General features: G+C 40.3%; 1 protein-coding gene across 20 annotated transcripts in view; it reads left to right on the forward strand.

Annotated features, from left to right (window-relative positions):
- scrib (scribble planar cell polarity protein) overlaps positions 1-23915 on the forward strand; it is a 72770-nt gene that overhangs the window by 873 nt on the left and 47982 nt on the right. The gene's annotated exons all lie outside the window — the stretch shown is intronic.

Raw genomic sequence — 23915 nt, forward strand, 5'->3', positions numbered from 1 at the left:
TTTTAAGAGGAGGATAGTTTTTCTGGTTCCCCTCTGGAACGAAACCATTGTGTTTTTTCTAGGACAATGCCCTGGCTGTGACTGGGATCTGGCAGGTAGTTTAAATGAACAGACTAGGGTAGTCGTAGACACCAGCAGTCTCTCTCACATTTCATGGCTTTAGCTTTGTGGTGAAAGGGACAAGTGGCACAGTGGCTAATGAAGAGTGTTAACTCTTTAAGGTCAGCAGAAACCTATAGAAGTGTTGGCCTTATTTAGTTTGTTTATTGTTTACTATACTTGTGTCTAATTTGAGGTGTTTTTGATCAACTGATCAAAGTTACTTGATGCCAAGTTTTGTTTTTTAATATTCATTTACATAATTTTGTCTTTATTTGGTAAAATATTCACCCCTTTTTCTTTTAAATGCATAAAACCAACCACCACCAGACTTGCCTGCAGGGTTTTTCATAAATTAATTGGGAGAAGCTTTAGAAACACCTAAGAGTTTCCCTGCTGCTCAGAAGTAAAAGAACACAGTATCCTCTGTGGGGTTGTTGGTGAAATACCTCATGAACCACTGGATAAATTAAACTTTCAGAAAGAGACATGTTCAATATGGCCACCACAGACCTCAGGAAACACAAAATTTGGTATAACTGTCAATTTACAGATATTGTGCTAAAATTTTATCTAATGTAAATCTGCAGAATGCATCCCTTTAAAGACCCAAGTTCACTGAGAACGTTTTTTACAATTTAATTTTTTTTATATGATCAATCACTCTGAGTTTAACGTGAAAGTGGTCTTCTACTCGTATTTCCTTCATTAGCCACTGCTAGAAAATAGACGGGAAACGCTTGGATTAGAAAAGCCAGTCAGATCTACGTCACATTGAAAATTTTCATTCATGGACTAGCCCATCTTAGCTTGCAACGGGGACAGCTGGTGTTGGTTTAGAGTCCAAGAGAGAGCAGAGGATGTCGCAGTCAGTGGTAGTCATGTTGCTGTTAGCCAATCAGAGGGGAGGTGTCTGAATATCAGGAAGTAAGACTCCAAATCTTGCCATCTTCTGCTCCGGCTAATTTCTAGTTCCTGAAAAAGGAGCGTTGGAATGTGTGTGGGTGGGTGGGGGGTGAACTTGGTCTTTAAGGAATTTCTTAAGCCCTAGTATACATTGTTTCTCAGTTGTCCTTGCTTCATCCAGAAGACATGAATGCATGCCGACAGAACGTCTTGTGTGGTCACATTAAACGCGTAGCGAGCAGACACAAAGCATAAGGATCCTCTCTGGTCCTCAGAGGCAGTAGGGCTTTAGCGAGGAAGCGGTGTGAAGGGTCAGACCCGCAGAGTTCAGAGGAAGAGCCTTGACTGTACAATGAGTGGCATTACCATTTCAAGCTCAAAGCTAAGCACCTGGATGCTTCTTCACGTTTGCGTGCCCCATTCCTGTCGCTGTGTATTCCACTCAGGGATGGGTCTGTGGACAGACTTTTCAGTCTTGGGCTATTTTTAGCTTCCATTGTAAGAGCTCAGTTTGGTTTTGCTCATCTGATTATTCAGTGCGTCTGAATGGAGCATTTGTCATTGTCACAGGTGTTACCTCTGTCGCTGTTCTGGGACACGTTCACCAGCAAGGTGACCAGTCAAGCAGGCCCAGTTGAGGTGTCATAAAATGTTGGAACAACATTGTCTTACATTAACATGAGACAACCAAACATGTCTGACATTTACTTAACAAATGGTGGAACTGTCTGATGGTGAATCGGCATGCTGCTGTTAGTGGATTGGTCTAGATTGTGCTGGTAGGGGTTTAACATCGCAGACAGATGGAGATTTAGTCGTCCTGATAGTTTCTTAAGTTTGCTGTGACTCACCCCCTCTGCTCTGCTTATCCACCGCAGATTATGCTTCCCGTTGATGCATTTGACTGAATCAGGAATGTTTTAGGACAAGAAAATAATTGTCTTTAGTAGATCGGTCTTAAATAGGGAGTGATTATTTTATAAATAATAGCAACAGATTAAGGTGGGACTTTTTGTTTAGATTTTATGAAGTATTCTAAGTAGGCAGCTGGTACGTAGTTTCATACCAGCTCATACACCCCGCTAATACTGCTAATGCTGTGTCACAGCTCAGTTTAGTCGTTCTGTGCAAACTAATCTCAGGAAAGCCTTATGGTGTCTTTTCTGTAGCCGTGTGGCTGACCTTCTGAATAATTGTATTTAAAACTATTCTGTGCCCTGATCATTAAACACAGGGACTGAGTTTTAACATAAGATCCTCTTAAATTAAGAGTTAGTAATTTTGGTCAACTCTTGTAACATAATTATCTCAGAATGTGTTTTTGAAGCACCCCCTCTGCTGCAGAAACATCAAATTGTAAAACTGACCTGACTTATTGACAAACTTGAGTTGGATGAGGATTGGCTGTCTATCCTCAGTGAGGTTTACTTCAAAACTTTATCGTAATAGGCATATTTTGAGAGATTTTTGAATATCAGTTCAGTTGTTTATGGGATTCAGGAACTCACACACACACACACACACACACACACACACACACACACACACACACACACACACACACACACACACACACACACACACACACACACACACACACACACACACACACACACACACACACACACACACACACACACACACACACACACACTAACATAATTTAAGCTGATGAAACGTAAACAAACAAATGTAGTTGTAATTTTTTGTCATCTGGGATTTTATTTTTTGTGTCTTCAGATAATCTGATTAATCTGAGAAGCTTTTGTTAAGGAATCTGTTCTGATTATTAAAACTTTAAACCAGCTGAGGGAGTTAAAAAGGGCATTTGATTATTCAAGTGGGTATCCAGACACTTTCAGTCACTGATTGGTGTAGTTTGGGATTTTAGAGTAGAAAGGTAAATATCTTTTTGTCCTGCTTTTATTTTCTGTGTATTTTAGCCATTTATAAATCTAGTGATCATGTTTGAGAAGAGTATTGTATTCTTTGGTCCTACTGAAGTCCCATGATGGGTTACAAAGAGATCCATTCAATGGTCTGATCGCCCCCCTCTCTCTCCCCCCTCATATCCAGTGTCCCAGCTCCTCGTGTTGTCTGTGTATTCTGCTCTGGTCTTACTTGGGCTCAAATATTTATTCATTTTCTACCTTTTTTGCAGTTACAGCAGAATCAAGTGTTTTTCACAGGACTCTGGTTGAGTGCAGGTGCAGCAGCCTGCAGCCAATACATTGCCTTGACTCATCGACCTGTTTCTGGGTTTTCTTTTGTTGATCAAGGAGCAAATACTTGATGGGTGTGTCCCCATGTGACGTTGCCAAACAGGTTTTATGTATGTTTACCCAATTCTATTACCCAACAGAAACTTCTAGGTTTGTTTGACGTCAAATCTAGCATTCAAAATTATTTTTAATGTAAAAAGGGGCATTTGAGAGTTTCTATGACTATACAAACATTCTTATTCAATCAAGAGACTTGCATGGTTTTGTCTTAATTTGCAAAGATGCAAAAATGTATTGCGTTAAATTCAGCAGATTGTTATGTGGCCATTGAATAGGAAGGGTGACTGTGCATCATTTTTAATCGTCAGCTGTCACCATTCTGTCTGTGTGTGTTTTCTGACAGACCTGTGACTAAAGGGCAGATTAAGACGTCACCCAGCCATGAAATCACCCCTCAGTGCCACACGTTTTACCCCAGCCTGTACTAGTGCACCTCATGCATCGTTTTTAACACATAAATTAGAAATCTGAGTGATTTCTCTTTATTTAGAAATTGGCCTCTTCACCCTTAGCTTAACAAAGTTGTTTTTTATCTTTACTAGCATTGAAAAATAGCTTGTGTATCATTGTTGCTCTAAGTTCTTGTAAAGGTAAAGGAGTTCTACACACACACACACTGTGTGTGTGTGTGTGTGTGTGTGTGAGAAGGGTGTTTGCTATAATTTAGAGCATACATATGTAACTATGTCCTCATGCTGTACTCTCTCCCCGGTGACTAGCTGATCTAGGCTAATGCCAAAGATAAATTGCACCTGACGCTGCCTGCTCTGCAGTGGAAAACATAATTTTTCAGGCTCGTCCCCTTTTTATCTGCTTCAATACATTTAGAAATCGATGTACTGCTGTTCACAAGCACAAGACTTTTAAAAACATGCTTTCCCTGTGCTGTTTTAGCACAAGGTGGCCCCCGTTCTCATAGTGAATGGAGAAAACCAAACCGATGTAATCACCTCCTCAGCTTACTGGTGAAGGTTGTCAGTCACCCAGGTCATAGTAATCCTAGTAGGTTTGAAAGAGTCAAACCTACTAGGATCCACTCGGCTTGTTCAAAATAAAAATGGTAGGAAATGAAGAGCTGGCGAGTCTCTGAACAAACTGCTGCATGAGAGATCAGTTTCTTTTGGGTGCCAGAGCACATTCAGCAGGTTTCTTTGTCTGAGCTGATGACCAGCTGGTCTCACATCCTGCCTGTCCCCTCCTCCTCCAAACTGGTGGGACAAAGGGGTAATGGGAAGTGTATTTGTGAATAAGAGATTTTCTAGAGCTGTAATGTAATGGAGTTGGATTTTATTCTGGAGGTGGATAAACAGAACGTTTAGTTCCTTCATGGAGAAAGTAACCTAATTTGGGTTTACGTCTGCTAATCTTCAGTTTCTAGGGTTGATGGTTGATATTGTCTTTATCTATTCATCATTCCACCCATGACATGCTTGTGTCCCACCTGTCCCAAACGTGGTCCTCTGAAAGAGGACAGCAAAGACCCAATGGCTGGTATGCATACATTGATCATTCTATGTTTTTCTGTCACATTTTAGGAAATCCATCATTCTTTTTTAAAGATGTAGGAATCTCATTTAATCAATACATTTGCAGCGGCCTTGAAATTAATGTCTTTCAAGCTCTACTCTGGGCAAAAAACCCACAAGTGCTTGAATCAGCAAGGACAAGTCTGCTGCAGCAGAGAGTGGCAGCAGACAGCAGGATTTGCTGTCTTATTTCCTGTTATTTGTACATCTTGCCTTTGAATGGAAAACCGCAATGGGTCTCTACCGCTGACTTGTGATGATGTTTAGGAGTGGGAATCAAAAACCGGTTCTTATTGAGAACCATTTTCTACTGTTTCAATTCCTAGGAATCATTTGCCCTTATTGCAAACAATTCTCTTGTCAATTCCAGTCGGCACTGGCGACGTCACCATGCTCGTTGCGTAGCTTACGCATTTACTCAGCAGGAAACATGGCGCCTAAGTGGCACAAACGGTCAAAAGTTTGGTTATACTTACGAGGAAGGATGGCAACAGGGCATCTTTGCAAAGTAGATATTTCATCAAAGAGAGGAAACACTATGGATATGCAGAAGCATTTGCTTACAAAATACGCGATCATTTAAAGTTAATGTCGTGTTTTTGACCCGTGAATTTCAACGCAATAGCAGTAATGTCCTCACGCCCTCTCCTGCTAATACTGCAGGTAACTAATCAACTAGCACTGCCTATCATTTCATTTGCCTCATACACCTCCACACTAGCATAATCCAATGGCAAAAGACCAACCTGGTGAGATTTTGCCCATTTTACAAAAGCTACAGCAACACTACACCATACGAGAAGTAGGGATGGGTACCTTTGACATTTGAATCGATCCGGTACTAATTCCCGGTACCTACGAATCGATACCGGTACTTAACGGTACCAATTTTCGATACTTTTGAGTGTTTATTATTTTAATTCTCTTTTATAATTAAATATATATTTTTCTCAATATATAACAATATTTGATAAATATCACGATAAATAACATACAACTGTTTGTATTTTAACATCGTCCTTGTAGTTTTATAAGCTGATAATTAAACTGAAGCAAACATCTTTACTGTGAACTAAATTTACTGTGTATCTTCATTCCTTTTACCGTCCTTTTTCATTTGATTTTTCCTACTGGGAAGTTAGAATTTCCGAGGAGAAAGCGAACACACCATTAGCTGATAACAATGGTAGCAATGGAAGCTAACATATTAAGCTAACAATATCTTGAACAGTTTATTTAGCTGCTGGAGCAGATTAAAACGATGCCTCACACTTAGATCGTCACTGGTTTCGTCTTCACCCGTCACATTTAGTAAAGTGAAGCCAAACTTTAGAGCGTGTTCATGTTCTAGTTGGAAATTCGGAGTTCTGAGGAGAAAGCGAACGCACCATTAGCGAAACGGAAGCTAACATATCAAGCTAATTATATTTACCTATCGGAGCAGATTAAGATGAGGATGTCTCACTTAGATAGTTGTCGCTGGTTTCATCACCCAGTTACCCATCACATTTAGTGAAGTGGACCCAAGCTTTAGCCTGCGTTCTTTCTACCATGCTGCTCTGTTTACAACTGGTTCACAGCAAGCGACGACAAAACGCTCTTGCGCATGCGCAGCTGTCTTGGCAAGTTCTCGTTATGAAGGACGGGTACCGAAACGAGGCACCGTTTGAAATGACGTGAATCGGTGCTCGGTCGGTACTATGGAATTCGGTCGGTACCTTAAAAAGTACCGAATTCGGTACCCATCCCTAACGAGAAGACTCTACCTTTAAAATGAGCATAAAAGAAAACAGTTGGAAAGAATTTTCCAAAGGATACCAAGTACAACTGATTATTTATCATAAATAAACGGACAGTTATAATGCAGGAGACTATGTGCAATACATTTTTTGCCACCTATTGAACTTCTTGGGAATTGATAAGGAATTGGACTGATGGACAGAATCAACAGCGTTGATATTGATCAATTCCCACCTCTTTTGGTGTTTTATCTCTACAAATAACGCAAGCCTGGAGTAGTTTTTCTGTGTTTTGGAGTTGCTAATGCTAACAGTTAGCTTTTGCTTGTCGGGACGCTCTCTGCAGTTTCCTGGGTGCTAGAACAACAGCCGTCCTCGTTGCGAGTTAAAAAAAGTTTTCTGTAGTCAACCACACCTTTAAGCATTTTTTTCAGCAGACCTTAAGACCATCTTGAGTGGCCATGCTTTAGTTTTATTTATTTATTTTTTTGCCTTTCTTGATTGAATTAATCTAGATTCAAACAACTCTAGTAACTAAAGTTTAGGGATCTGCTGTGATGTTCTGTTTTTAACCTACAACACAGAATGATGGTGATTATGTAGTGACATCATATCTCCAGTGTGATTTTTACTGGCCCATGTGCAGCCGTATCGCACCTCTCTCTGGCCTGGGACTAAAACCTCAAAGGTTAACATGGAAGCGAAGCAGTTGTGAATAATTGATGTCTGGTTTGGCTATGCCAGCTGTTTGCAGTGAGGTCGAGTTTGTGGCTGCTGGAACATTGTGATGAATGTGGGATCTTTCTGCTGTGTTATGTACACACGACAAGATGTGCAAGGGGAGTTTTGGATACTTCACAAGTGTTGGAGCTCACCGTGCTTGTCTCAGTAAAATGCTATCATGACTCCATCCATGTAAGATTAAGAAGCACATTTAGTTAACTGGACGTTTGGAGCTGTTGGTTGTAGCCATTAGGGGTGGGCAATATAAACGATATAAGGTAGAAACGATATAAAATTGGGTAGTGATGGAGTTTTTGGCTATATCGCAATACCACAATATCGCGATAACACATGACGTCACTAAGATGTGCACCCTGCTGACATTGGGGCAACAGAATGGCAGTGACTGCAAGCATGGAGTGGGCGGAGGAGGAGGCCTATATGCCTCAAGTGGCATATATTTGCCACATGAGGATATTTAAAAGCATGTCATTTTGACATATATATAAACAGAGGAAAGAATATATTGCAATATATATCGTTACCGCACATGCTTCAGATTATATCACAATATAGATTTGAGGCCATATCGCCCAGCCCTAGTAGCCATGACATTACTTTTGGGACATAAGGATACTTTTCTGGAGCTTTTGATCAAACAGTAGCTCAGATCTACACACAGTCACACAGTCAGTCATTTGAGGCTAATCTGTTGGGGTAACGATGTCTCTGCACAGGAATAGGTCATCCTGGATGACGTTAAAACCAACCACAAACAAATACTGCCCTTTATCTGCAGGCCACATGCAATCAGTGAAGCCCTTTATCACCCTGAAACACGATAACCTTCCGTTCCTCAGCCTGGTGCACATTATGTGCCGGTGACTTTTGGATGTGTCACTTTCTGTTTCATCTCCAGCCAGTCAAAGCTACCTTATAGATGTGAAAACAAAAGAAACTGTTTCTAATGGGCTGTTTGTAATGATGGCAGCTGTATCAGCTGGAGTTTAATCATTTAGGAGGAACTGTACAGCAGCAGACTTGTGTCAGGACATTGTTTGTTTGGTTTCCTCTGTAGGAGCATCTCATCACTCAGTCAGCGCCAAAGTTTAGGCCGCTCTGATTTGCTGACGCCAGTTTATTTCTTGTTGATTCTTTTCAGTTGGGAACGTCTATGAGAGCAGGAAGCAGGAATAATCAAGTGAGGCGTGGAATGCCCTGTTTTTGAGCTCTAAATCTGGTTTTCTAGAGCTTTTGAGGAACTTTATTTCGAAGTTTGATAAAATGGCGTTTGAGAAAAAAGTGTTACATTTTCTTTGTGCCAGAGTTTTATCTGTTCTCTTTTCTGCCCTCCAGCCTTCTTTTTCCCGTCATATGTCCTCAGATGCTCACAACGTTTCATAACTGATGTAAAACAACTAATTTCTTAGTGATCTTTAAGATTTGGGACCAACTTTGCTGGAATGTTGCAATGTTTTAGGATTAATGGTTAAAATCTTTATAGGATTCTTTATTGGAGGCTTTTTGTTTCTTTTTGGGGAATATTTTTTCTCGGACAGTTTTTGTGGTACGTTTCTAAATTACAAGAATGCTTGTGCTTTATAGTATGATTGTGGCTGTGTTGAAATTGACTTGTTTCTATGCAGCTTTTCATACTTTCCTGCTTATATTTCTAAATTAAATGCATTTATATGGATGTAACATGCTTATTATCCGGTAATAAGACACACATGTTTACAGTATGTGTTAGAAATACATGAAATACATAAAACTGTGAAGCTTATTGATAAGTTTCACCAGATCTTTAAGGCTGCCATTGAGAAATAATTTATAACTTATCTAAATTGATGTTTTGTCTCATTTCACTTCATTATTGATCACACTATTGATTTGCTCCACCACTATCTCCCAGTATCACTAATGGTGTTGAAACATTTATAAGATAGGAAACAGCTGTGTTATTGTTGTAGTGTTGATGCTCTAAACTGGAGTTTCAGCTGCCGGCACTGACTGCCCTTTTCAACAGGGTTATGAGTGTCTGACACGTACATAAGCAAACTCATTCGCGGGGTTTTCAAAACAAAAGTTAAAAATATGTTTTCTCATTTATCACATATTTAAAAAAGAAACAGAAAATGGCCTTCCTTGTTGCTAGACTTGGAATATTTGAACAATTAAATTAAGTCTTTTCCTGTTGAAAGCAGAGAAGAAAAGAAAATCTGTATTCCAAATCATTGTTTTGTGTGGTGGAAGTATCGGTATCTGTAATCGGCATCGGCGAGTACTCAGATCCAAGTATCGGTATCATATCGGTTTGGAAAAAAGAGGTATCGGTGCATCCCTAATCATGAATCCGGTTGATCCCAAAAGTTAACCAGTTAATGTACATCCAGTGATTACTTTGATAGCGTTTAATTAAAATTCACCCTGTGGTTCGTGAGATGTTATGACATACAAGCAACAGCAGGTGCTAATTATTAATCTTTGATGTTTCAGGGATTAGTGAGTTGATGCGTTTCTGCCTCAGTCACAAACTGATTCATTCTTTGAAGCACAGGGTTTATGTGTGATTTTCTTTTTCTGGTCTAATAGAAGATAAACAGAATTGTTTTTAGTAGTTGAGGACCACCTGCATGGAAACGGTCCTCAAAGTTGTGCTTTAGGGTCGTTGTTCTTTTAGGACTCAACATTCAACAATGAGTCACGGCCATGGTTGGTTAATTGGTTTTTGAACAAACACAATATGACACAGGCTGAATGTAAGGGTTGTGCCTCATGAGCAGTCTCGGACGTCTAATAGAGAGGTGCTGATGGGTGAATGTTTGCGTGCATGACGGTGAGGTTAGTGGACAGCTACAGCAGGAGGTACTGGAGATGACAAAAGGAGCATACACGCGTGTTTGTCTCATTCTCATGCAAGCAATGAATAACTAACAGGTTTAAATGGAAGGAGACGCATGGGTTGAGGACCCCCCCACCCCCCCCTCCCAGGACACATCTTTTCATCTGCTGTACAGTCACAATGCCCTATATTTCCCCTTTTTATTAGAGTTTGGCCTCAGCACTTAACCTTTTTTTCTGGTGTTGATGTTTTCAGCCTTTTACTAAGCCGAAGTGACAACAGATGACTGATTAAACTTGTTGACTGATGAGGACTTGTGTACTAAAGGTCTGGTTATTTGAATTTTATAATTTTAATCCTTGTTAAGATTTTTGAAAGAGATTTTTTTTGTGGGTAAGGAGTTCTTTAACAGCATTAATTTTATTGAATTCCGTCAGATTAAGCAATTTTGAGAATTTTGTGACATTAATGAAAATTTAATTGTTTAATCCAACTTATACCTTGACCTTATAATTTATAAAATTTAAAAAATGGGGGTTTACCTGTTTTGTAAAATTTCTGTTAAAATACAAATAATTCAGAGCTTTTAATTAATAAAGGTTCAGCTTTTGTGAAACTTCTAGTGCTCGGTCCTGCATTTCTGTTTGCACTGAAACGAGTGACATCCAAGGAAATTCAGGCATGTCTGGAATCCCCAGGATTTTACCCTGCCCTTTTGAATCTAAAGTCACTCCTCTCTCTTACACACGCACGCGCGCGCCTAATGTCTTTCCACATTCTTGTCGGAAAAGCCCACTCATAGCTAGGTACTTCCCACTAATGGCTTGCTTGATTCTCACATGCCAGCTGAATTTTCCAGATATCGAGACTCCTCTTGTTAAATATGAGTCTCTTCTCATTCTGATTGCTGTAATTAAGCTAGCTCGTGTTCCTCTGGGGCATGGAGCAGCATGAAGCAGGTCAGCTGAAAGACTAAGCTGAAATTATTAATTTTAGCTCATTCTTCAGTTACTGTTTACAACCTTTCAATACAAACTGCTGTCATTAACTTCATACGTCAGTCTGATGCTTTATTTTTTTGTTTTTGTTCGGTGTGAGAAAGCAGTCCTTTTAAGTTTTAATGAGTATTTTTACGAGAGTGACTGATATATTGCTTGGCCCATAAATGCAACTTTTTCATTTACATTTTCTAACTTTTGCATCAATAATAGTAAAAATGTTATATCTGGAATTGTATCTGAGTTTTATTTGAAATCTGGAGGTCATGTCAGGACACCAAAGTTAATGTTTCCAACTTTGAACTCACTCCTTCAGCTCTCATGGCCTGTTTTTAGAGCTCTTTCACTGTATTCTGAATTTTCAAAGTTGTTTTAGTTTCAGATTGCTGACAATAATTTCAAAGGCAATCATTTACAGCATTCCAGCTAAACCTATATTTCCTGTCAAAGTTGTTGGTGATGGTAAGAAAAGTCAATTACTTTGTCATTTGGTTCATTTTTTGCATTTACAAAACCACTTGAGTAAATTTTTCTAGTTTGTGTGTAGCTATGACTGATATAACATGGGTTTGGATCATAAATAAATGATAATGGACAGCTAAAACCATTTTGGTGACCAACTCAAAAGTCCTTTCAGTTTCTGCTCCTTCTTACACGATCTGTATTTTCCCTAGCCTAGTGAACTAGACCAAATTCTTGCTTTGCAAAGTTTGGTCTAGGCATGCTCCATTGGAACCTCAGCAGCTCCTACCAGGACTCTGGCTAGCCAATCACAGCTCTCTAGAGGGGTTTCAAACACATAAAGAGCTGTGATTGGTCCATAATGGTGAGCCAATCATAGTGCTCTATCTGCTTAGTGAACAAATCACAGAGCTTTATCCGCTTTGTGGGCCAATCAGGGCACTCTATATGCCTTGTGGGTGGGATGATGCAACAGAGTGAAACAAGAGTATGTCACATTCATTGTCCAGTAGAATGCGGAGATCATTTGAAAGACAACGGTAGAACCCGCCCCACAACCGAGAGCCGTCAATGGAGCATGGCCAGACTAAATAATACATTTATTTAGTCTGGCTTGCCAGGCTAATTTTTCCCCACATGATAGTTTTGTAGCTTTATGTTGAACATAGAAAATATAGATTTGACAATTCATGTGTTAATCAGAGGCTTTTAATATCAAATCCAAACAAGTGGAGAACTTGAACTATGAGCCAGAGAACGGGGAGTCTTTAGAAGTTGAAACGTTATCCCTGTAGCTTTATTTAAATCCTGGTGCTTTCCTGAGGAAATGGCCCCCAAGGGAGCTTTATGCACTGCTTGTTACTCAGGATTGTGTTTGTATGGGAGAAACTTTGTGCACTTTTTAAATCTAATGAGGTCCCCTGAGACGTGTTGTCTAAGTAACGCGTACCTATTGATACATGCATAATTTTAGATTTGATTGTGTCACCTTATGATGAGTTATTCCACATAATGGTCAGGCTGCATCATCAGTTTCCACTCTTGTGAGCTTAGGTGTGAAACCAGGTTCCTGGCTTGTAGCAGAGAGATGGGGCAGCCTCTGGAGAACCCGCCTGTGCTTGTCTATGTGCTTAGCGTTTTGGTCGATCCTACCACTGATCCTCTCTGGAGTCATGTGGGAGGGAAGTGTAGGCAACTCTGTAATTATTCTGTCTCTGTGACATACTGCCTCTGAGCCCATTGTATTTTAGCTTGTACAGAAGATGAGCACCCTCTGGCCTAAAGTAAAATCATCAGTGAAACATATAAATCAGTGTTTGATCACACCTGCAGATATTCATGTTTGATAGTTTTCAGCAGCCCGTGTGCTTGAATGAAGTGATTTTCTTCTCTCTCTTCTTTCTTATTTATTTATTTATTGAGTCAGTTGAGCATCACCGTGGAGGTTTCTGCTTCCATGCTGAACAGAGGCTGGTCTCCAAGGTGATGGATCTCCCAGGGCCGGTGGTTTGCCTGATGCGTGGGCACGTCCACCCTGTGTTGTCAGAGAGAGACAGTCGGTGGGCTGGGGCTTCCCCATCACTTCAGACCTTCTGTAGATTTGTACGCATGGATGTCACTGCTGTTGAACGTCAGCCTGCTGCAGAGCGACCGTTCGCCTCGGCTCGAGCCAAAGCTGTCAAACACAAGCAGAGAGAGAGAGGAGCTGGTCTTTGAGTCACACTTTGTCCTTGGACTTTGAAAAACGCGACAGCAGAGAGACTGAAACACTTTACAACAACCTAAAGTGGAGCAGTTACTTTTCCACCGGGGCGAGACGTTAGACAAGTGAACTACTTAGAGACGACCTTCTGCAGAAGCACTTTCATCAACTTTGATAGTTTTCATCTTACTCTGAAGACCTGCATTATAAGTAGTTTGTCAAAAGTAGGTGAGTGATGTACTTTGAGTGTTTGTCTTTATAAATAAACTAAATCACGCTGTTTAAATGTGGTTTGTGTTGACAATTTTACAAACCAACTGTTAGCCATGACCTACAGGCCATAATCACAGCCTAGGGCATGCAGGGCTGGAGGCCATCACTGCAGTACGTTTCCACGCTGAGCCTCAGTGAGAGGCAGGCGCTCCAGATCCGGCCCATCCAGGAAAGGGCTCTGTATGTGATAAACAATAGGACTTCTAACTTTGTGTCCTGTTTATGGAAACGCATAAAGTGAATGAGTGCATGTGATGAAATCAGAAGAAGAGGTGGAGCCGGGGCACCTCCGCTACGGTTTCTTATCTGTGGCTGACTTTATTCATTCCTGCAGTGTGAGAGCATCGCTGTGGAATTACAAACATTAGCATCAGCTCAACAGCAGTGACTTAACAGCTGCAGTGTGAGCTCCGTTGTTCATGTCAGAAAATAAGTGTTAACAGTTGTGTAGCCATCTCTGTGTTCACTCTGATCACTCGACCAGCTACACACTTCAGGCAGCTTTTATATTTATATGCTGCTTTGGAGGAGTTTGTACATTTCCTCTTGCATAAAACACTGTTATTTCACTGTTTCCTGCTAAAGCTATAACCCAGGTGGAGAATCAACTTGTCTTACTTTGGTTCAAGACCCACTTTATGAAACCTGAAGCGAAGGGCAAACTGTAATGCAGTTGTATGAACTCTGAAAAGACCAGAGTAGGAGGTTTTCACCCTGAGTGCTGCTTTGAATTTGGTTTGGTTTGCAAATCTGCACAGTGACTCTTCACCAGCTCTTCTTGCTCTCTGCGTTTCTTGGATTGATTGTAGTTGTAGTGTCCTGGAGGTGTTCACAGAATACGTTCTAAAGCTGTTGCACATTTTTAGCATAAATTTGTCTAGTGATAGGATAATCTGGGTGTAATTTTAAAATTAGAAATTGAATAAGCTATTTGAATTAGTTATGCTACCGCCTATTGCACATTGTTTATATTCATAACTAATGTCCACCTGTTCTTCCTCCATCTTTGGAGCTATGTTTTGTTTATTTTAGTGACAAGCAGATGCAGCTGTCAAATAGGAATGCAAAAGTGGATCATTCCTCACCAGCTGAATGCAGACAAATTCACAACAACAAAATTGTGTTGTGTGGGAAAAAAGCATACCCAGGAGGCACGGAGGGAAATCGCATTACCTCTGTTCAGTAATCATGTTGACTCTTAGAAAGCTTCAAAACCAACAAAAGCAAAAAGCTGACACGATCAAATGGCAGAGTAATAGTTTATCACAGTTTATTCTGTGACACAGCCAGCATTAACACACAGGTGCACCTTCATGAAACATTTATAACGTGTGTACATGCACTCTGACCTGATTCATCTGCATGAGGCACACAGGGCAGAGACTTTTAAAGGTGTTAGTTAGAACAGCAGCATGAGGTGTATAAATGTAACATGCAGAGAAGTCAAACTGATGCTTATTGAAATAAAAATTTCAATATTTTTTTCCACACTGCATTTTGGTGGTCTTTAAGTTACTAAGTCTTAAAGACTGACAAGTTCCAGTAACTAGTCATTAGGCTTTCATCTCTTCCTCGTCTCCCGACCTGATCTTCAGCTTGAACGCTCAGACATTTTCTAGCCTGACTTTTGGCGGTCTTCATGCTCCTCACAGATCAAAGTCATCCTGAACAGGTGGAAGCCATGTAGATGGGAGTTAGGCTGTCAGTCACAGCAGCCGCACCACGCCCTCCTCCTGTGTGGCCTCTCTAGCCCCAGGGACTGAAGGCTGATGAGGATAGGAACAGCTGATCATCTGTGTTGTTTTAGAATGACGCAGAACTCTCTTAATGACTTATGAAGACTTGTCTACTTACTCTGTAGTGTCTGTGTAAATATATTCTATTTAGTGTAACAGAGCTGTTGTCCTACAGGAAACGTGTATAAGTAGGATGCTTGTTTCCTACCTGATCTGAGAGCAGCAAAGGGAAAATGTGGGGGACGGAGAGCGGAGGAAGTGTGATGTATGTTTATAGTTGTGAGTAGGTGGACTGTGTGTGTGTGTGTGTGTGTGTGTGTGTGGGGGGGGGGGGGGCAGAATAATACTGAGGCGAACCACTGTGTTGCTATTAGTTTTTGGTTGGTGGTTTTAAGCTCACTCCTGCGTTGAGAACTTGGTGGAAATTCTCCCGTCTTTGTTAATAATCCTCCGTCCCTCCCCTTCTCTCAGCTCTGTCCTCTTCCCTCCACTCCCACTTCTCCGTCGTCTTTACTCTTCTTATTCATTCTTGCCTTTTGTTATGCCTTGCCACTTTCCTCTTTCATCTTTTCATCTTTCCCATCCGAGCCCCAGTGTCTCTTCTCTGTGGTGCCCTTTTGGACAATAAAGTGGTTCGCTGGCTGGGCTGCAGGGAGAAAGGTGGGGGGGCTTCTGGAACTGGCCTGACTGACAGCCCTGTGTGGGACTGGCTGCTCAGCCTTTTGTCCTCCTAACAAGGAAAATGGAGGGAACTCCGAGAGCTGGAACAGTGGAGGAGAGGAGGGGAAGAAGACCCGTTAGGGTATAATTCCTGTTCTTCAGAGGGAAGTAGTATTACAATCATTTCATTTGTAGCTCCTAGTCGGTAAATCATTCTCCACTTCTGCTTCTATTTGTTCCTACAAGAGTTTAGATTCACTCAGAGGATGAAGACATTATCTGTGGCGGAGTTTACATCACAATTGTTCTTATTATCCATCTGCAGAATCTACAGTAATGAGTCTATTCTCAGTTGATCAAATCTTAGTTTTTAATCAGGTTTTTTATTTGACACGAAAAGGGTCGTGATCAGTACAAAAGCATGTGCTCTCCCCTCCCCTCTGTTTAAGCCCCTCATCAACAAGTGGGCTGTGTGTGTGTGTGTGTGTGTGTGTGTGTAGTTTGTGAGGGAATGAATGTTTAGAAGAGAGGATGTATTAAGGACTGGGCCAAAGGAGCAGATTTAGGAAAAGATTAGAAGAAACAGGAATGTGAGAATCAGAATTTAATGAATGTATCATTGTACAATTATCTTTGCTGCAAAACTCAGATTGACTAGCAAGTCGGCACATTTAAGAAATTATTGTTGGGAAGCAGAGATTTGAGCTAAATTATTTAGCATAGTTGGTTTTGTTTTACTATGTGTATTTGTGCCTTAGCTTCTTTGTGTGTGTGTGTGTGTGTGTGTGTGTGTGTGTGTGTGTGTGTGTGTGTGTGTGTGTGTGTGTGTGTGTGTGTGTGTGTGTGTGTGTGTGTGTTGTGAGAGAAGCTTGCTCAGTTTGCAGTCAGATGGTATAATTGCAGGGGAATTAAAAGCTAAATGAAATCACTTGACTGGAACACTGCAGCCTCTGTAAATATCCAGTTTCGTCCCGCTGCCCCTACTCGTACAGGGAAAACACACAAAAACACACGCATATGCACTTTGCCTCTTGGGACCTGTTCATTACTGTGTCTCCATTACTGTGTCTCCATTATACGTCCCGAGGACCCATGTGTGATTAGACCACAATTAATCACTTTATATGAAACTATAGTTCAGCTGAGCAGTTTATCAACAAACCTACTTCTGCCTCTGTCAGAGTACAAAAACAATCAGTTGTTCAGTCTTTGTACAAGTCAGGGCACTCACGATGTTGCCTTGCGTTTCACATTAAAACATTTGCCTTGACTTTTCTTGAAAAGACACGAGGTTCTTCTCCTACATTAACAACCCACCAGATGAGTTTACAGACTCTCTAATGCACATAAACACTCACACCAACTGCTGCTAATGCACATTAATACTTCACAATTCACCTTAGCATCCTGCAGTGTTCCTGTGACGTGTACATACAATAACATAAATGAGTAATGCTTGTAAACGGTAATGTGTTCTGACTGAAAGACCTACAGCGCAGAAGTAGTGCACTAACTTACACACACATACACACACACGCTGCCTGATTGGACACCACAGACCACACAAAGCATCTTCTGGCTATCTGAGCACATGCACTGAAGAGCAGCTCGTCTTCTGCTGAACTTTTTCTGTCGCGTCACACTCACTGCTCTATTTCACAGATTGCTCATGGGTGACCAGGCTTCATTCTCAATATGATAATGAGGGATTTTCTCAAAGAATTACTCCCGCAACAAAACTCAGTCCGCACTAGCTGGAGTTGGATTACACTGAAAATCTGTGCAGCTGTGTAGCTTCCTACTGCTTCTCTGACCACTCTGATCCTTTTAATTCTTCTATGCAAGTCTGGCAATACATGCGTAACTAAACTTATTTTAGTTCAATAAAACCCCAAATACTTTTGAAATAGCCAGAGCTTTGAGAAGGCTCGTCTATGTCCATCCTGTCTTGAATAACAAACTAGTTCCCATTTCTTTTTATCACCGTCCACCTCCTTTAGGCAAAGAGAAAACAGGATAATCGTCATCAGTAACTGTTGTCCAACTCTGTGTACATCACTGAGACCTTACACCACCCTCTGCTGACGCCCACCATTCACTCACCTCCCCTTTAACTTCTCTGTTTTAGAATGAAACATCCTCCTGCTACTCCTTCTTACTTATACAAACAACTTTTTTAAAGGCCTCATATGAGCATCATGGTTGCAAAGTTATAAATAAAAAGATCAACGTTAATCCTACGAGTGTGCTATCTGTCTCTGAGAAGTTTATACAACAGTCCTGGAATTGTAATGTTTGATTTAAAAATACAGCATTCTGTGGAAAACTTCAGGAACACTAGATCCAGTGTTAACTGGATTTTGTTGCTACTAGTCGCTTGAAAGTACAAGTGTTAACGAACATGTGCCATGTGTGACTTAAGTACTGCGGTATTGTTTGGCTGTTATACTTTTCAGAAAATATTCCTACAAGGCTGCACCACAGAGTAAAAGACTGTCTCTGTTAGCTGTTTCAATTACTTGTTCTCATGCATGATTGCATTATTGTTGCCGTTTTCTGCTCGTTGCTGTCTAAACTCTTGGTGATGTCAGTAGGGCAGAAGAATGCACAGATGCAGAAGCTCTGGCTGGGAGAACTGACTGTCAGGAGCATTAGCTCAGGTGGTTCATACTGTCTCACCTTGGAAGCTAGAAGCACCTGAAAGGATATCAAATACTTTTAATTAAGTTGTTGAATCCACTACATTGTTGTGTCATCCATTCTGTTGTTTGTTTCGGTTCCCATCTGGGCTTGGCTGTGGTCACATGGTTGCCCTCAGCTCCCATTTCCTGTTCCTGCCATCCAATTCCTCTCACCTGCTTCTTAGTGAGTTGACACCCGCTTTCTTTATTGCTAAAAAGAAAGTTCATCTTTTGATTGGAAGGCTTCATATTTGATCCTATTCCATCTTTCAGTTCTTTTTAAAACACAGAAAAGGTTTATTTACCTGCAACGTTTCGTTTGCAGTTGCAAACATCATTAGGCTGACGCCGATGGTGGCGTCACTTCCTTCGTTTATCCGCGGGCAGCAGAGGACGTTGTCGCCCTCTGCTGCCCGCTCTCCTCTCTCTGATGATGCAGTCCCATGTGCGATCAAACTCCATCGTCCCTGTTCATGGTCTGACATCCACGTCTCCTTATCTCTATAGCTTCTTTCATCCATCTTTTGTATTTTTGTTGTTCGGTGTTTATGATCCTTGTGTTGTCCCAGTCCATTACATGGTTTTCTCTTATGCAGTGATCTGTTACAGCTGACTTCTTTATTGTGCTTTCTGCTTCTTGTTTTGCTGCTCTTGTGTGTTTTCGACTTGCCTCTTTCTCGCACTCCTTTCTATGTTCTATTGTTCGTGTGTTGAGTTGGCGTCCGGTTTCTCCTATGTATGTTTTATTTCAGAGTTTGCATGGGATTTTGTAAACGACTCCACATTTAAATCCAGCTGGTATCTTGTCTTTTGGGTGTACTAGTCTGTTTCTAACTGTTGTGTATGGTTTTGTTGGTGTGTTTATGTTGTGTTTTTTCATTGTTGCTCTTATTTTTTCTGTTATGCCTTTGATGCATGGTAGGGTTATCACTGGTTTTGGTTCTTGTCTTTCTGGGTTTCTGGTTCTTTGCTTTGGTTGTTTTTTTCTTTCTGTTTTTGTTTGTTGTTTTCCTTTGTTTATTGCCCATGTCGGGTATCCGCAGGTCTTTAAAGCGTGTTGTATGTGTTTGTCCTCTTGTTTACGGACTCTTTCTTCTGTTATTATGTTTGCTCTGTGATATAATGTTCTGATTACTGACATTTTGTGTATGGTAGGGTGTTCTGATGTCCATAATATATATTGTTCTGTGTGTGTTTGTTTCCTGTATGTGTTTATGTTTAGGGTCCCGTCGGTCTGCCTGGTGATTTTCATGTCCATAAATGCTAAACTGCCTTCTGTTTCTGACTCATATGTGAACTTTATGCTGCCTGTGTCGTCAGTGTTATTTAAGTGTTGTGTTAGTGTTTCTGTTTGTCCTTTTGGTATGATTTCCAGTATGTCGTCTACGTAGCGTTTCCATAGTTTTATTTTGCAGTTTGTGGGGGGGGAGTGGCTATGGCTTTTTGTTCTAGGTCTTCCATGAAAAACTTGCACAGGGTGGCTGATAACAGGTTACCCATGGCGAAGCCTTCCACTTGTTTGTATATTGTGTTATCATATGTGAAGTAAGCAGAGTTTGCTACCAGTCCTATCAGTTGGGCTATGTCATCTGCTGTGAGGTTTGTTCTTTTGTGTAAAGTCTTGTTCTGTCTGATTCTGTTAACTACTATGTCTATGGTTTTTTGGGTTGGTGTTTTTGTGAACAGGGATGTGACGTCATGTGAGATGAGTATATCATTGTCTTCTATTGTAATAGTTCTATACTATTTTTGCAGTGCTGATCTGTCTTACCTAATAACGGGCTGATGATTCTGCTGATATCTCTTGCCATACTGTATGTTGGTGTACCTATGCTGTCTACTATTGGTCTAAGTGGGGTGTTTGGTTTGTGTATTTTTGGTGTTCCATAGATTCTTGGTGTTATGTTTGCTGTAGTAATCCAGTGTTTAGCCATTTTCTTGTAGTGGCTTCAGTAATTTTTTCATGTTTTTCTTAATGCTTTCTGTTGGGTCTTTTTGAAGTATTTTGTATGTATTTTTGTCTTCTAACATCTGTTTTATCTGTTGCTTATACTTTTCTTTGTCCATTACCACTGTAGTTCTTCCTTTGTCTGCCGGTAGAATAATTATCTGTTCATTTTTGGATAAAGCTGTCATGGCTGATTGTTCTTCTTTTGTAATATTGCTGTGTTGAATTTGGCTGTTTTTTAATATCCCAACAACATTATTTCTAAGTTCTGCTTTCTTTCCCTCATCTGTGATCTGTTGACATGCTAGTTCTGTCGCTACGATAAATTCATCATATGGTATTTTCTTTGGTGTTACTGCAACGTTTAAACCTTTTTTTTAATATGCTTTCTTCTGCTTCTGTTGGTTCGTATTGTGAAATGTTACATACCCATGAGCTTTGTGTGGTGTTATCTTGTATTTTTTCCCTCTTTTTCTTGTTAATGGATTTGTTTAACTTCTGTGTGTCTTTCTTTTACTTTTATGAACTCTTTTTCCTGTTTTTCCATCATGTGTCCTTTAATTAGTTCCTCCGTTTGTTCATCAAGTTTGTAATTCCTTTTTATGTCCAGGTGTCTTCTTTCCAGTTCATTATCCACTTGCTTCTGTTTGGTTATGACATTCCTTATCCTTTCTTTGAGTAGTGCGCTCTGTGCTCTTTCCATTATGTTCTGTGCTGTAGGGCTGCAACAAACGATTATTTGGATAATCGATTAATCGGATGGGGTCTCGACACGATTAATCGATTAATCGGATTACATGGGGAAATTTTTAAAAACTGCTAGGGAAACGTTATTTCTCTCCTTCCTTCACTTTATTTAACACAACATTATTAGAAAACAGTTCAATAGCAAAAAAACAACATGCCATCACCTAAATTGTCTTATAAGGTGTATAGACAGAGACCCTAAGCTACATCTATCTGTGACCTAAAATGCTTGGTCCAAGTTAAACAGCTTAAGGGCAATTCTCATCTGTTTTGTTTGATCTCATCTGTTGACATTTATTTTAAATGTAATTAAACATAGGCTGTGAATAGGGTTGTCACGGTAACCGGTATAGCGGTAAACCCCGGTAAAAAAGTTGACAATAAAAATAACCGTCCAGTTTTTAAAAAACTATATTATCTCGGTGGGTTTACCGTGGCCGCGGTTTCGGCGCGATGACCCTTACCAGCCACCGTCGCTTCAGCTGAAGTTCCCGCTGCGCGCACACGCACTTTTTAATTTGCAACGGCACCAAAACTTTGAAGCTGAAATAATGGCCGAAGGAGGCGACGGCAGCGCCCAGGACATCCATCAGCCCTCAAAGAAGACTAAATCAGAAGTATGGGCATATTTGGGATTTCTGAAAAATGCTGAGGGACAGTTAATAGAAGACGGCTATCCCGTTTGCAGAACGTGCAGGAAACAAGTGTCTGCAAAAGGCAGCAACACTTCGAATCTAATGGCACATCTGCGTGACGATCACCCACGTCTCCACAGCCAGTGCAAGGTAAGATAACATTAGCATTTTAGCTGAAATGCATGACGTGAGGACTTTTGGTTGAGGGAGAATGCAACGAGTCACTATATACTGCAGCCGCAGCGCCCTCTGCCAGCATTTAAACCGTGTCACGGACACCCTGTTGCTGGATGAAGCATCTTATTTGTTGATGATGAAGAGAAATATACAATTAGTTCCTTGTCATGGATTTGTTTACTTATTCAATGCCATTTATACTTGAACATTTGGATTTGATTACATAGTGTAGTAGTTATTTTAGTAATTTGTTTAAAGTGGATATTTATTTTAAATACATATTTTTTAAGGTTGACTTGTACAGTGCTCAAGTCAAGTGTGGACTGGAGTTTTAGATTTTCATTTTGATAATGAAGAAAACAAGTATATGAGAAAACAAGTGGTGTTTCTTTGATTTGTTTACATATTGTTTATGTTTTGAATGTTTGGATTTGTATAATTTAAACCTGCACTGACTACTGTAACATGTTCCAGAAAAATAAGCTATTTGTTCCTTTACTTGTGAAAAGTTGCACTTTTGCTAAGGCTTTGTGTTATTTTAGGTTTAATAAACACTGTTAAACCTTTTCAGAACTATTTCAGTTTGTGTAGAACAGGACTATCAATGCTTTCTGAACATATGCAACACCGTTTAAAAAATACCGCGATAATACCGAAAACCGTGATAATTTTGGTCACAATAACCGTGAGGTTAAATTTTCATACCGTGACAACCCTAGCTGTGAATTAATCAAAATTGATCACTATTTCCAAAAATGACTGAAAAAATACCAAATAAAACAAAAGTAAATGAATGCCATCCTCCTTGCGATGATGCCCTGGGCAACTGCCTAGGGCTGCAACAAACGATTATTTGGATAATCGATTAATCAGATGGGGTCTCGACACGATTAATCGATTAATCGGATTACATAGGGACATTTTTTAAAACTGCTAGGGAAACGTTATTTTTCTCCTTCCTTCACTTTATTAAACACAACATTATTAGAAAACAGTTCAATAGCAGAAAACCAACATGCCATCACCTAAATTGTCTTATAAGGTGTTTAGACAGAGACCTTAAGCTACATCTATCTGTGACCTAAAATGCTTGGTCCAAGTTAAACAGCTTAAAGAGCAAGTCAACCCCTACCAGAGTCTAACTCCACTCCTGCTTCATGTTTGAAAAATGCAACACATGCTGTTGCCTGGCAGACCGAGAGGGCGGAGCCGCTAACAAATACACACACACTCAGGCTCACGACAGCATTGTGACATCATAATGTACCAGTTTACATCATAGCATACTTCTTAGCCAATAGCGGTGGCAGATTTAAATTAAAATACAGTGCAGAGTTTTTACCTGACAACGGCACAACACTGCCAGTTTTAGGCAGAATATTTAAATTTTAACTAAGATGCACTGAAGTGCCAAATTATTGACGACACGTGTCTGCAGCACGATTAGACACTCGTTTATTTAGTTTATCAGCAAAAAAAAGTTTATTTGGGGGTGACTTGCTCTTTAAGGGCAATTCTCATCTGTTTGGTTTGATCTCATCTGTAGACATTTATTATAATTGGGGATGTCAAACAACTAATTTTTAAATGTAATTAAACATAGGCTGTGAATTAATCACTATTTCCAAAAATGACTGAAAAATACCAAATAAAACAAAAGTAAATGAATGCCATTCTCCTTGTGATGATGCCCTGGGCAACTGCCATAAAGTCACATCAAGAGATGCTGCTGATCATTCCAATGATCCCAAATAGACTCACATTAGGACACATGAAAGC

Source organism: Nothobranchius furzeri, chromosome 7, assembly GCF_043380555.1.
Source record: "Nothobranchius furzeri strain GRZ-AD chromosome 7, NfurGRZ-RIMD1, whole genome shotgun sequence".
In the NCBI taxonomy this organism is placed as follows: Eukaryota; Metazoa; Chordata; class Actinopteri; order Cyprinodontiformes; family Nothobranchiidae; genus Nothobranchius; species Nothobranchius furzeri.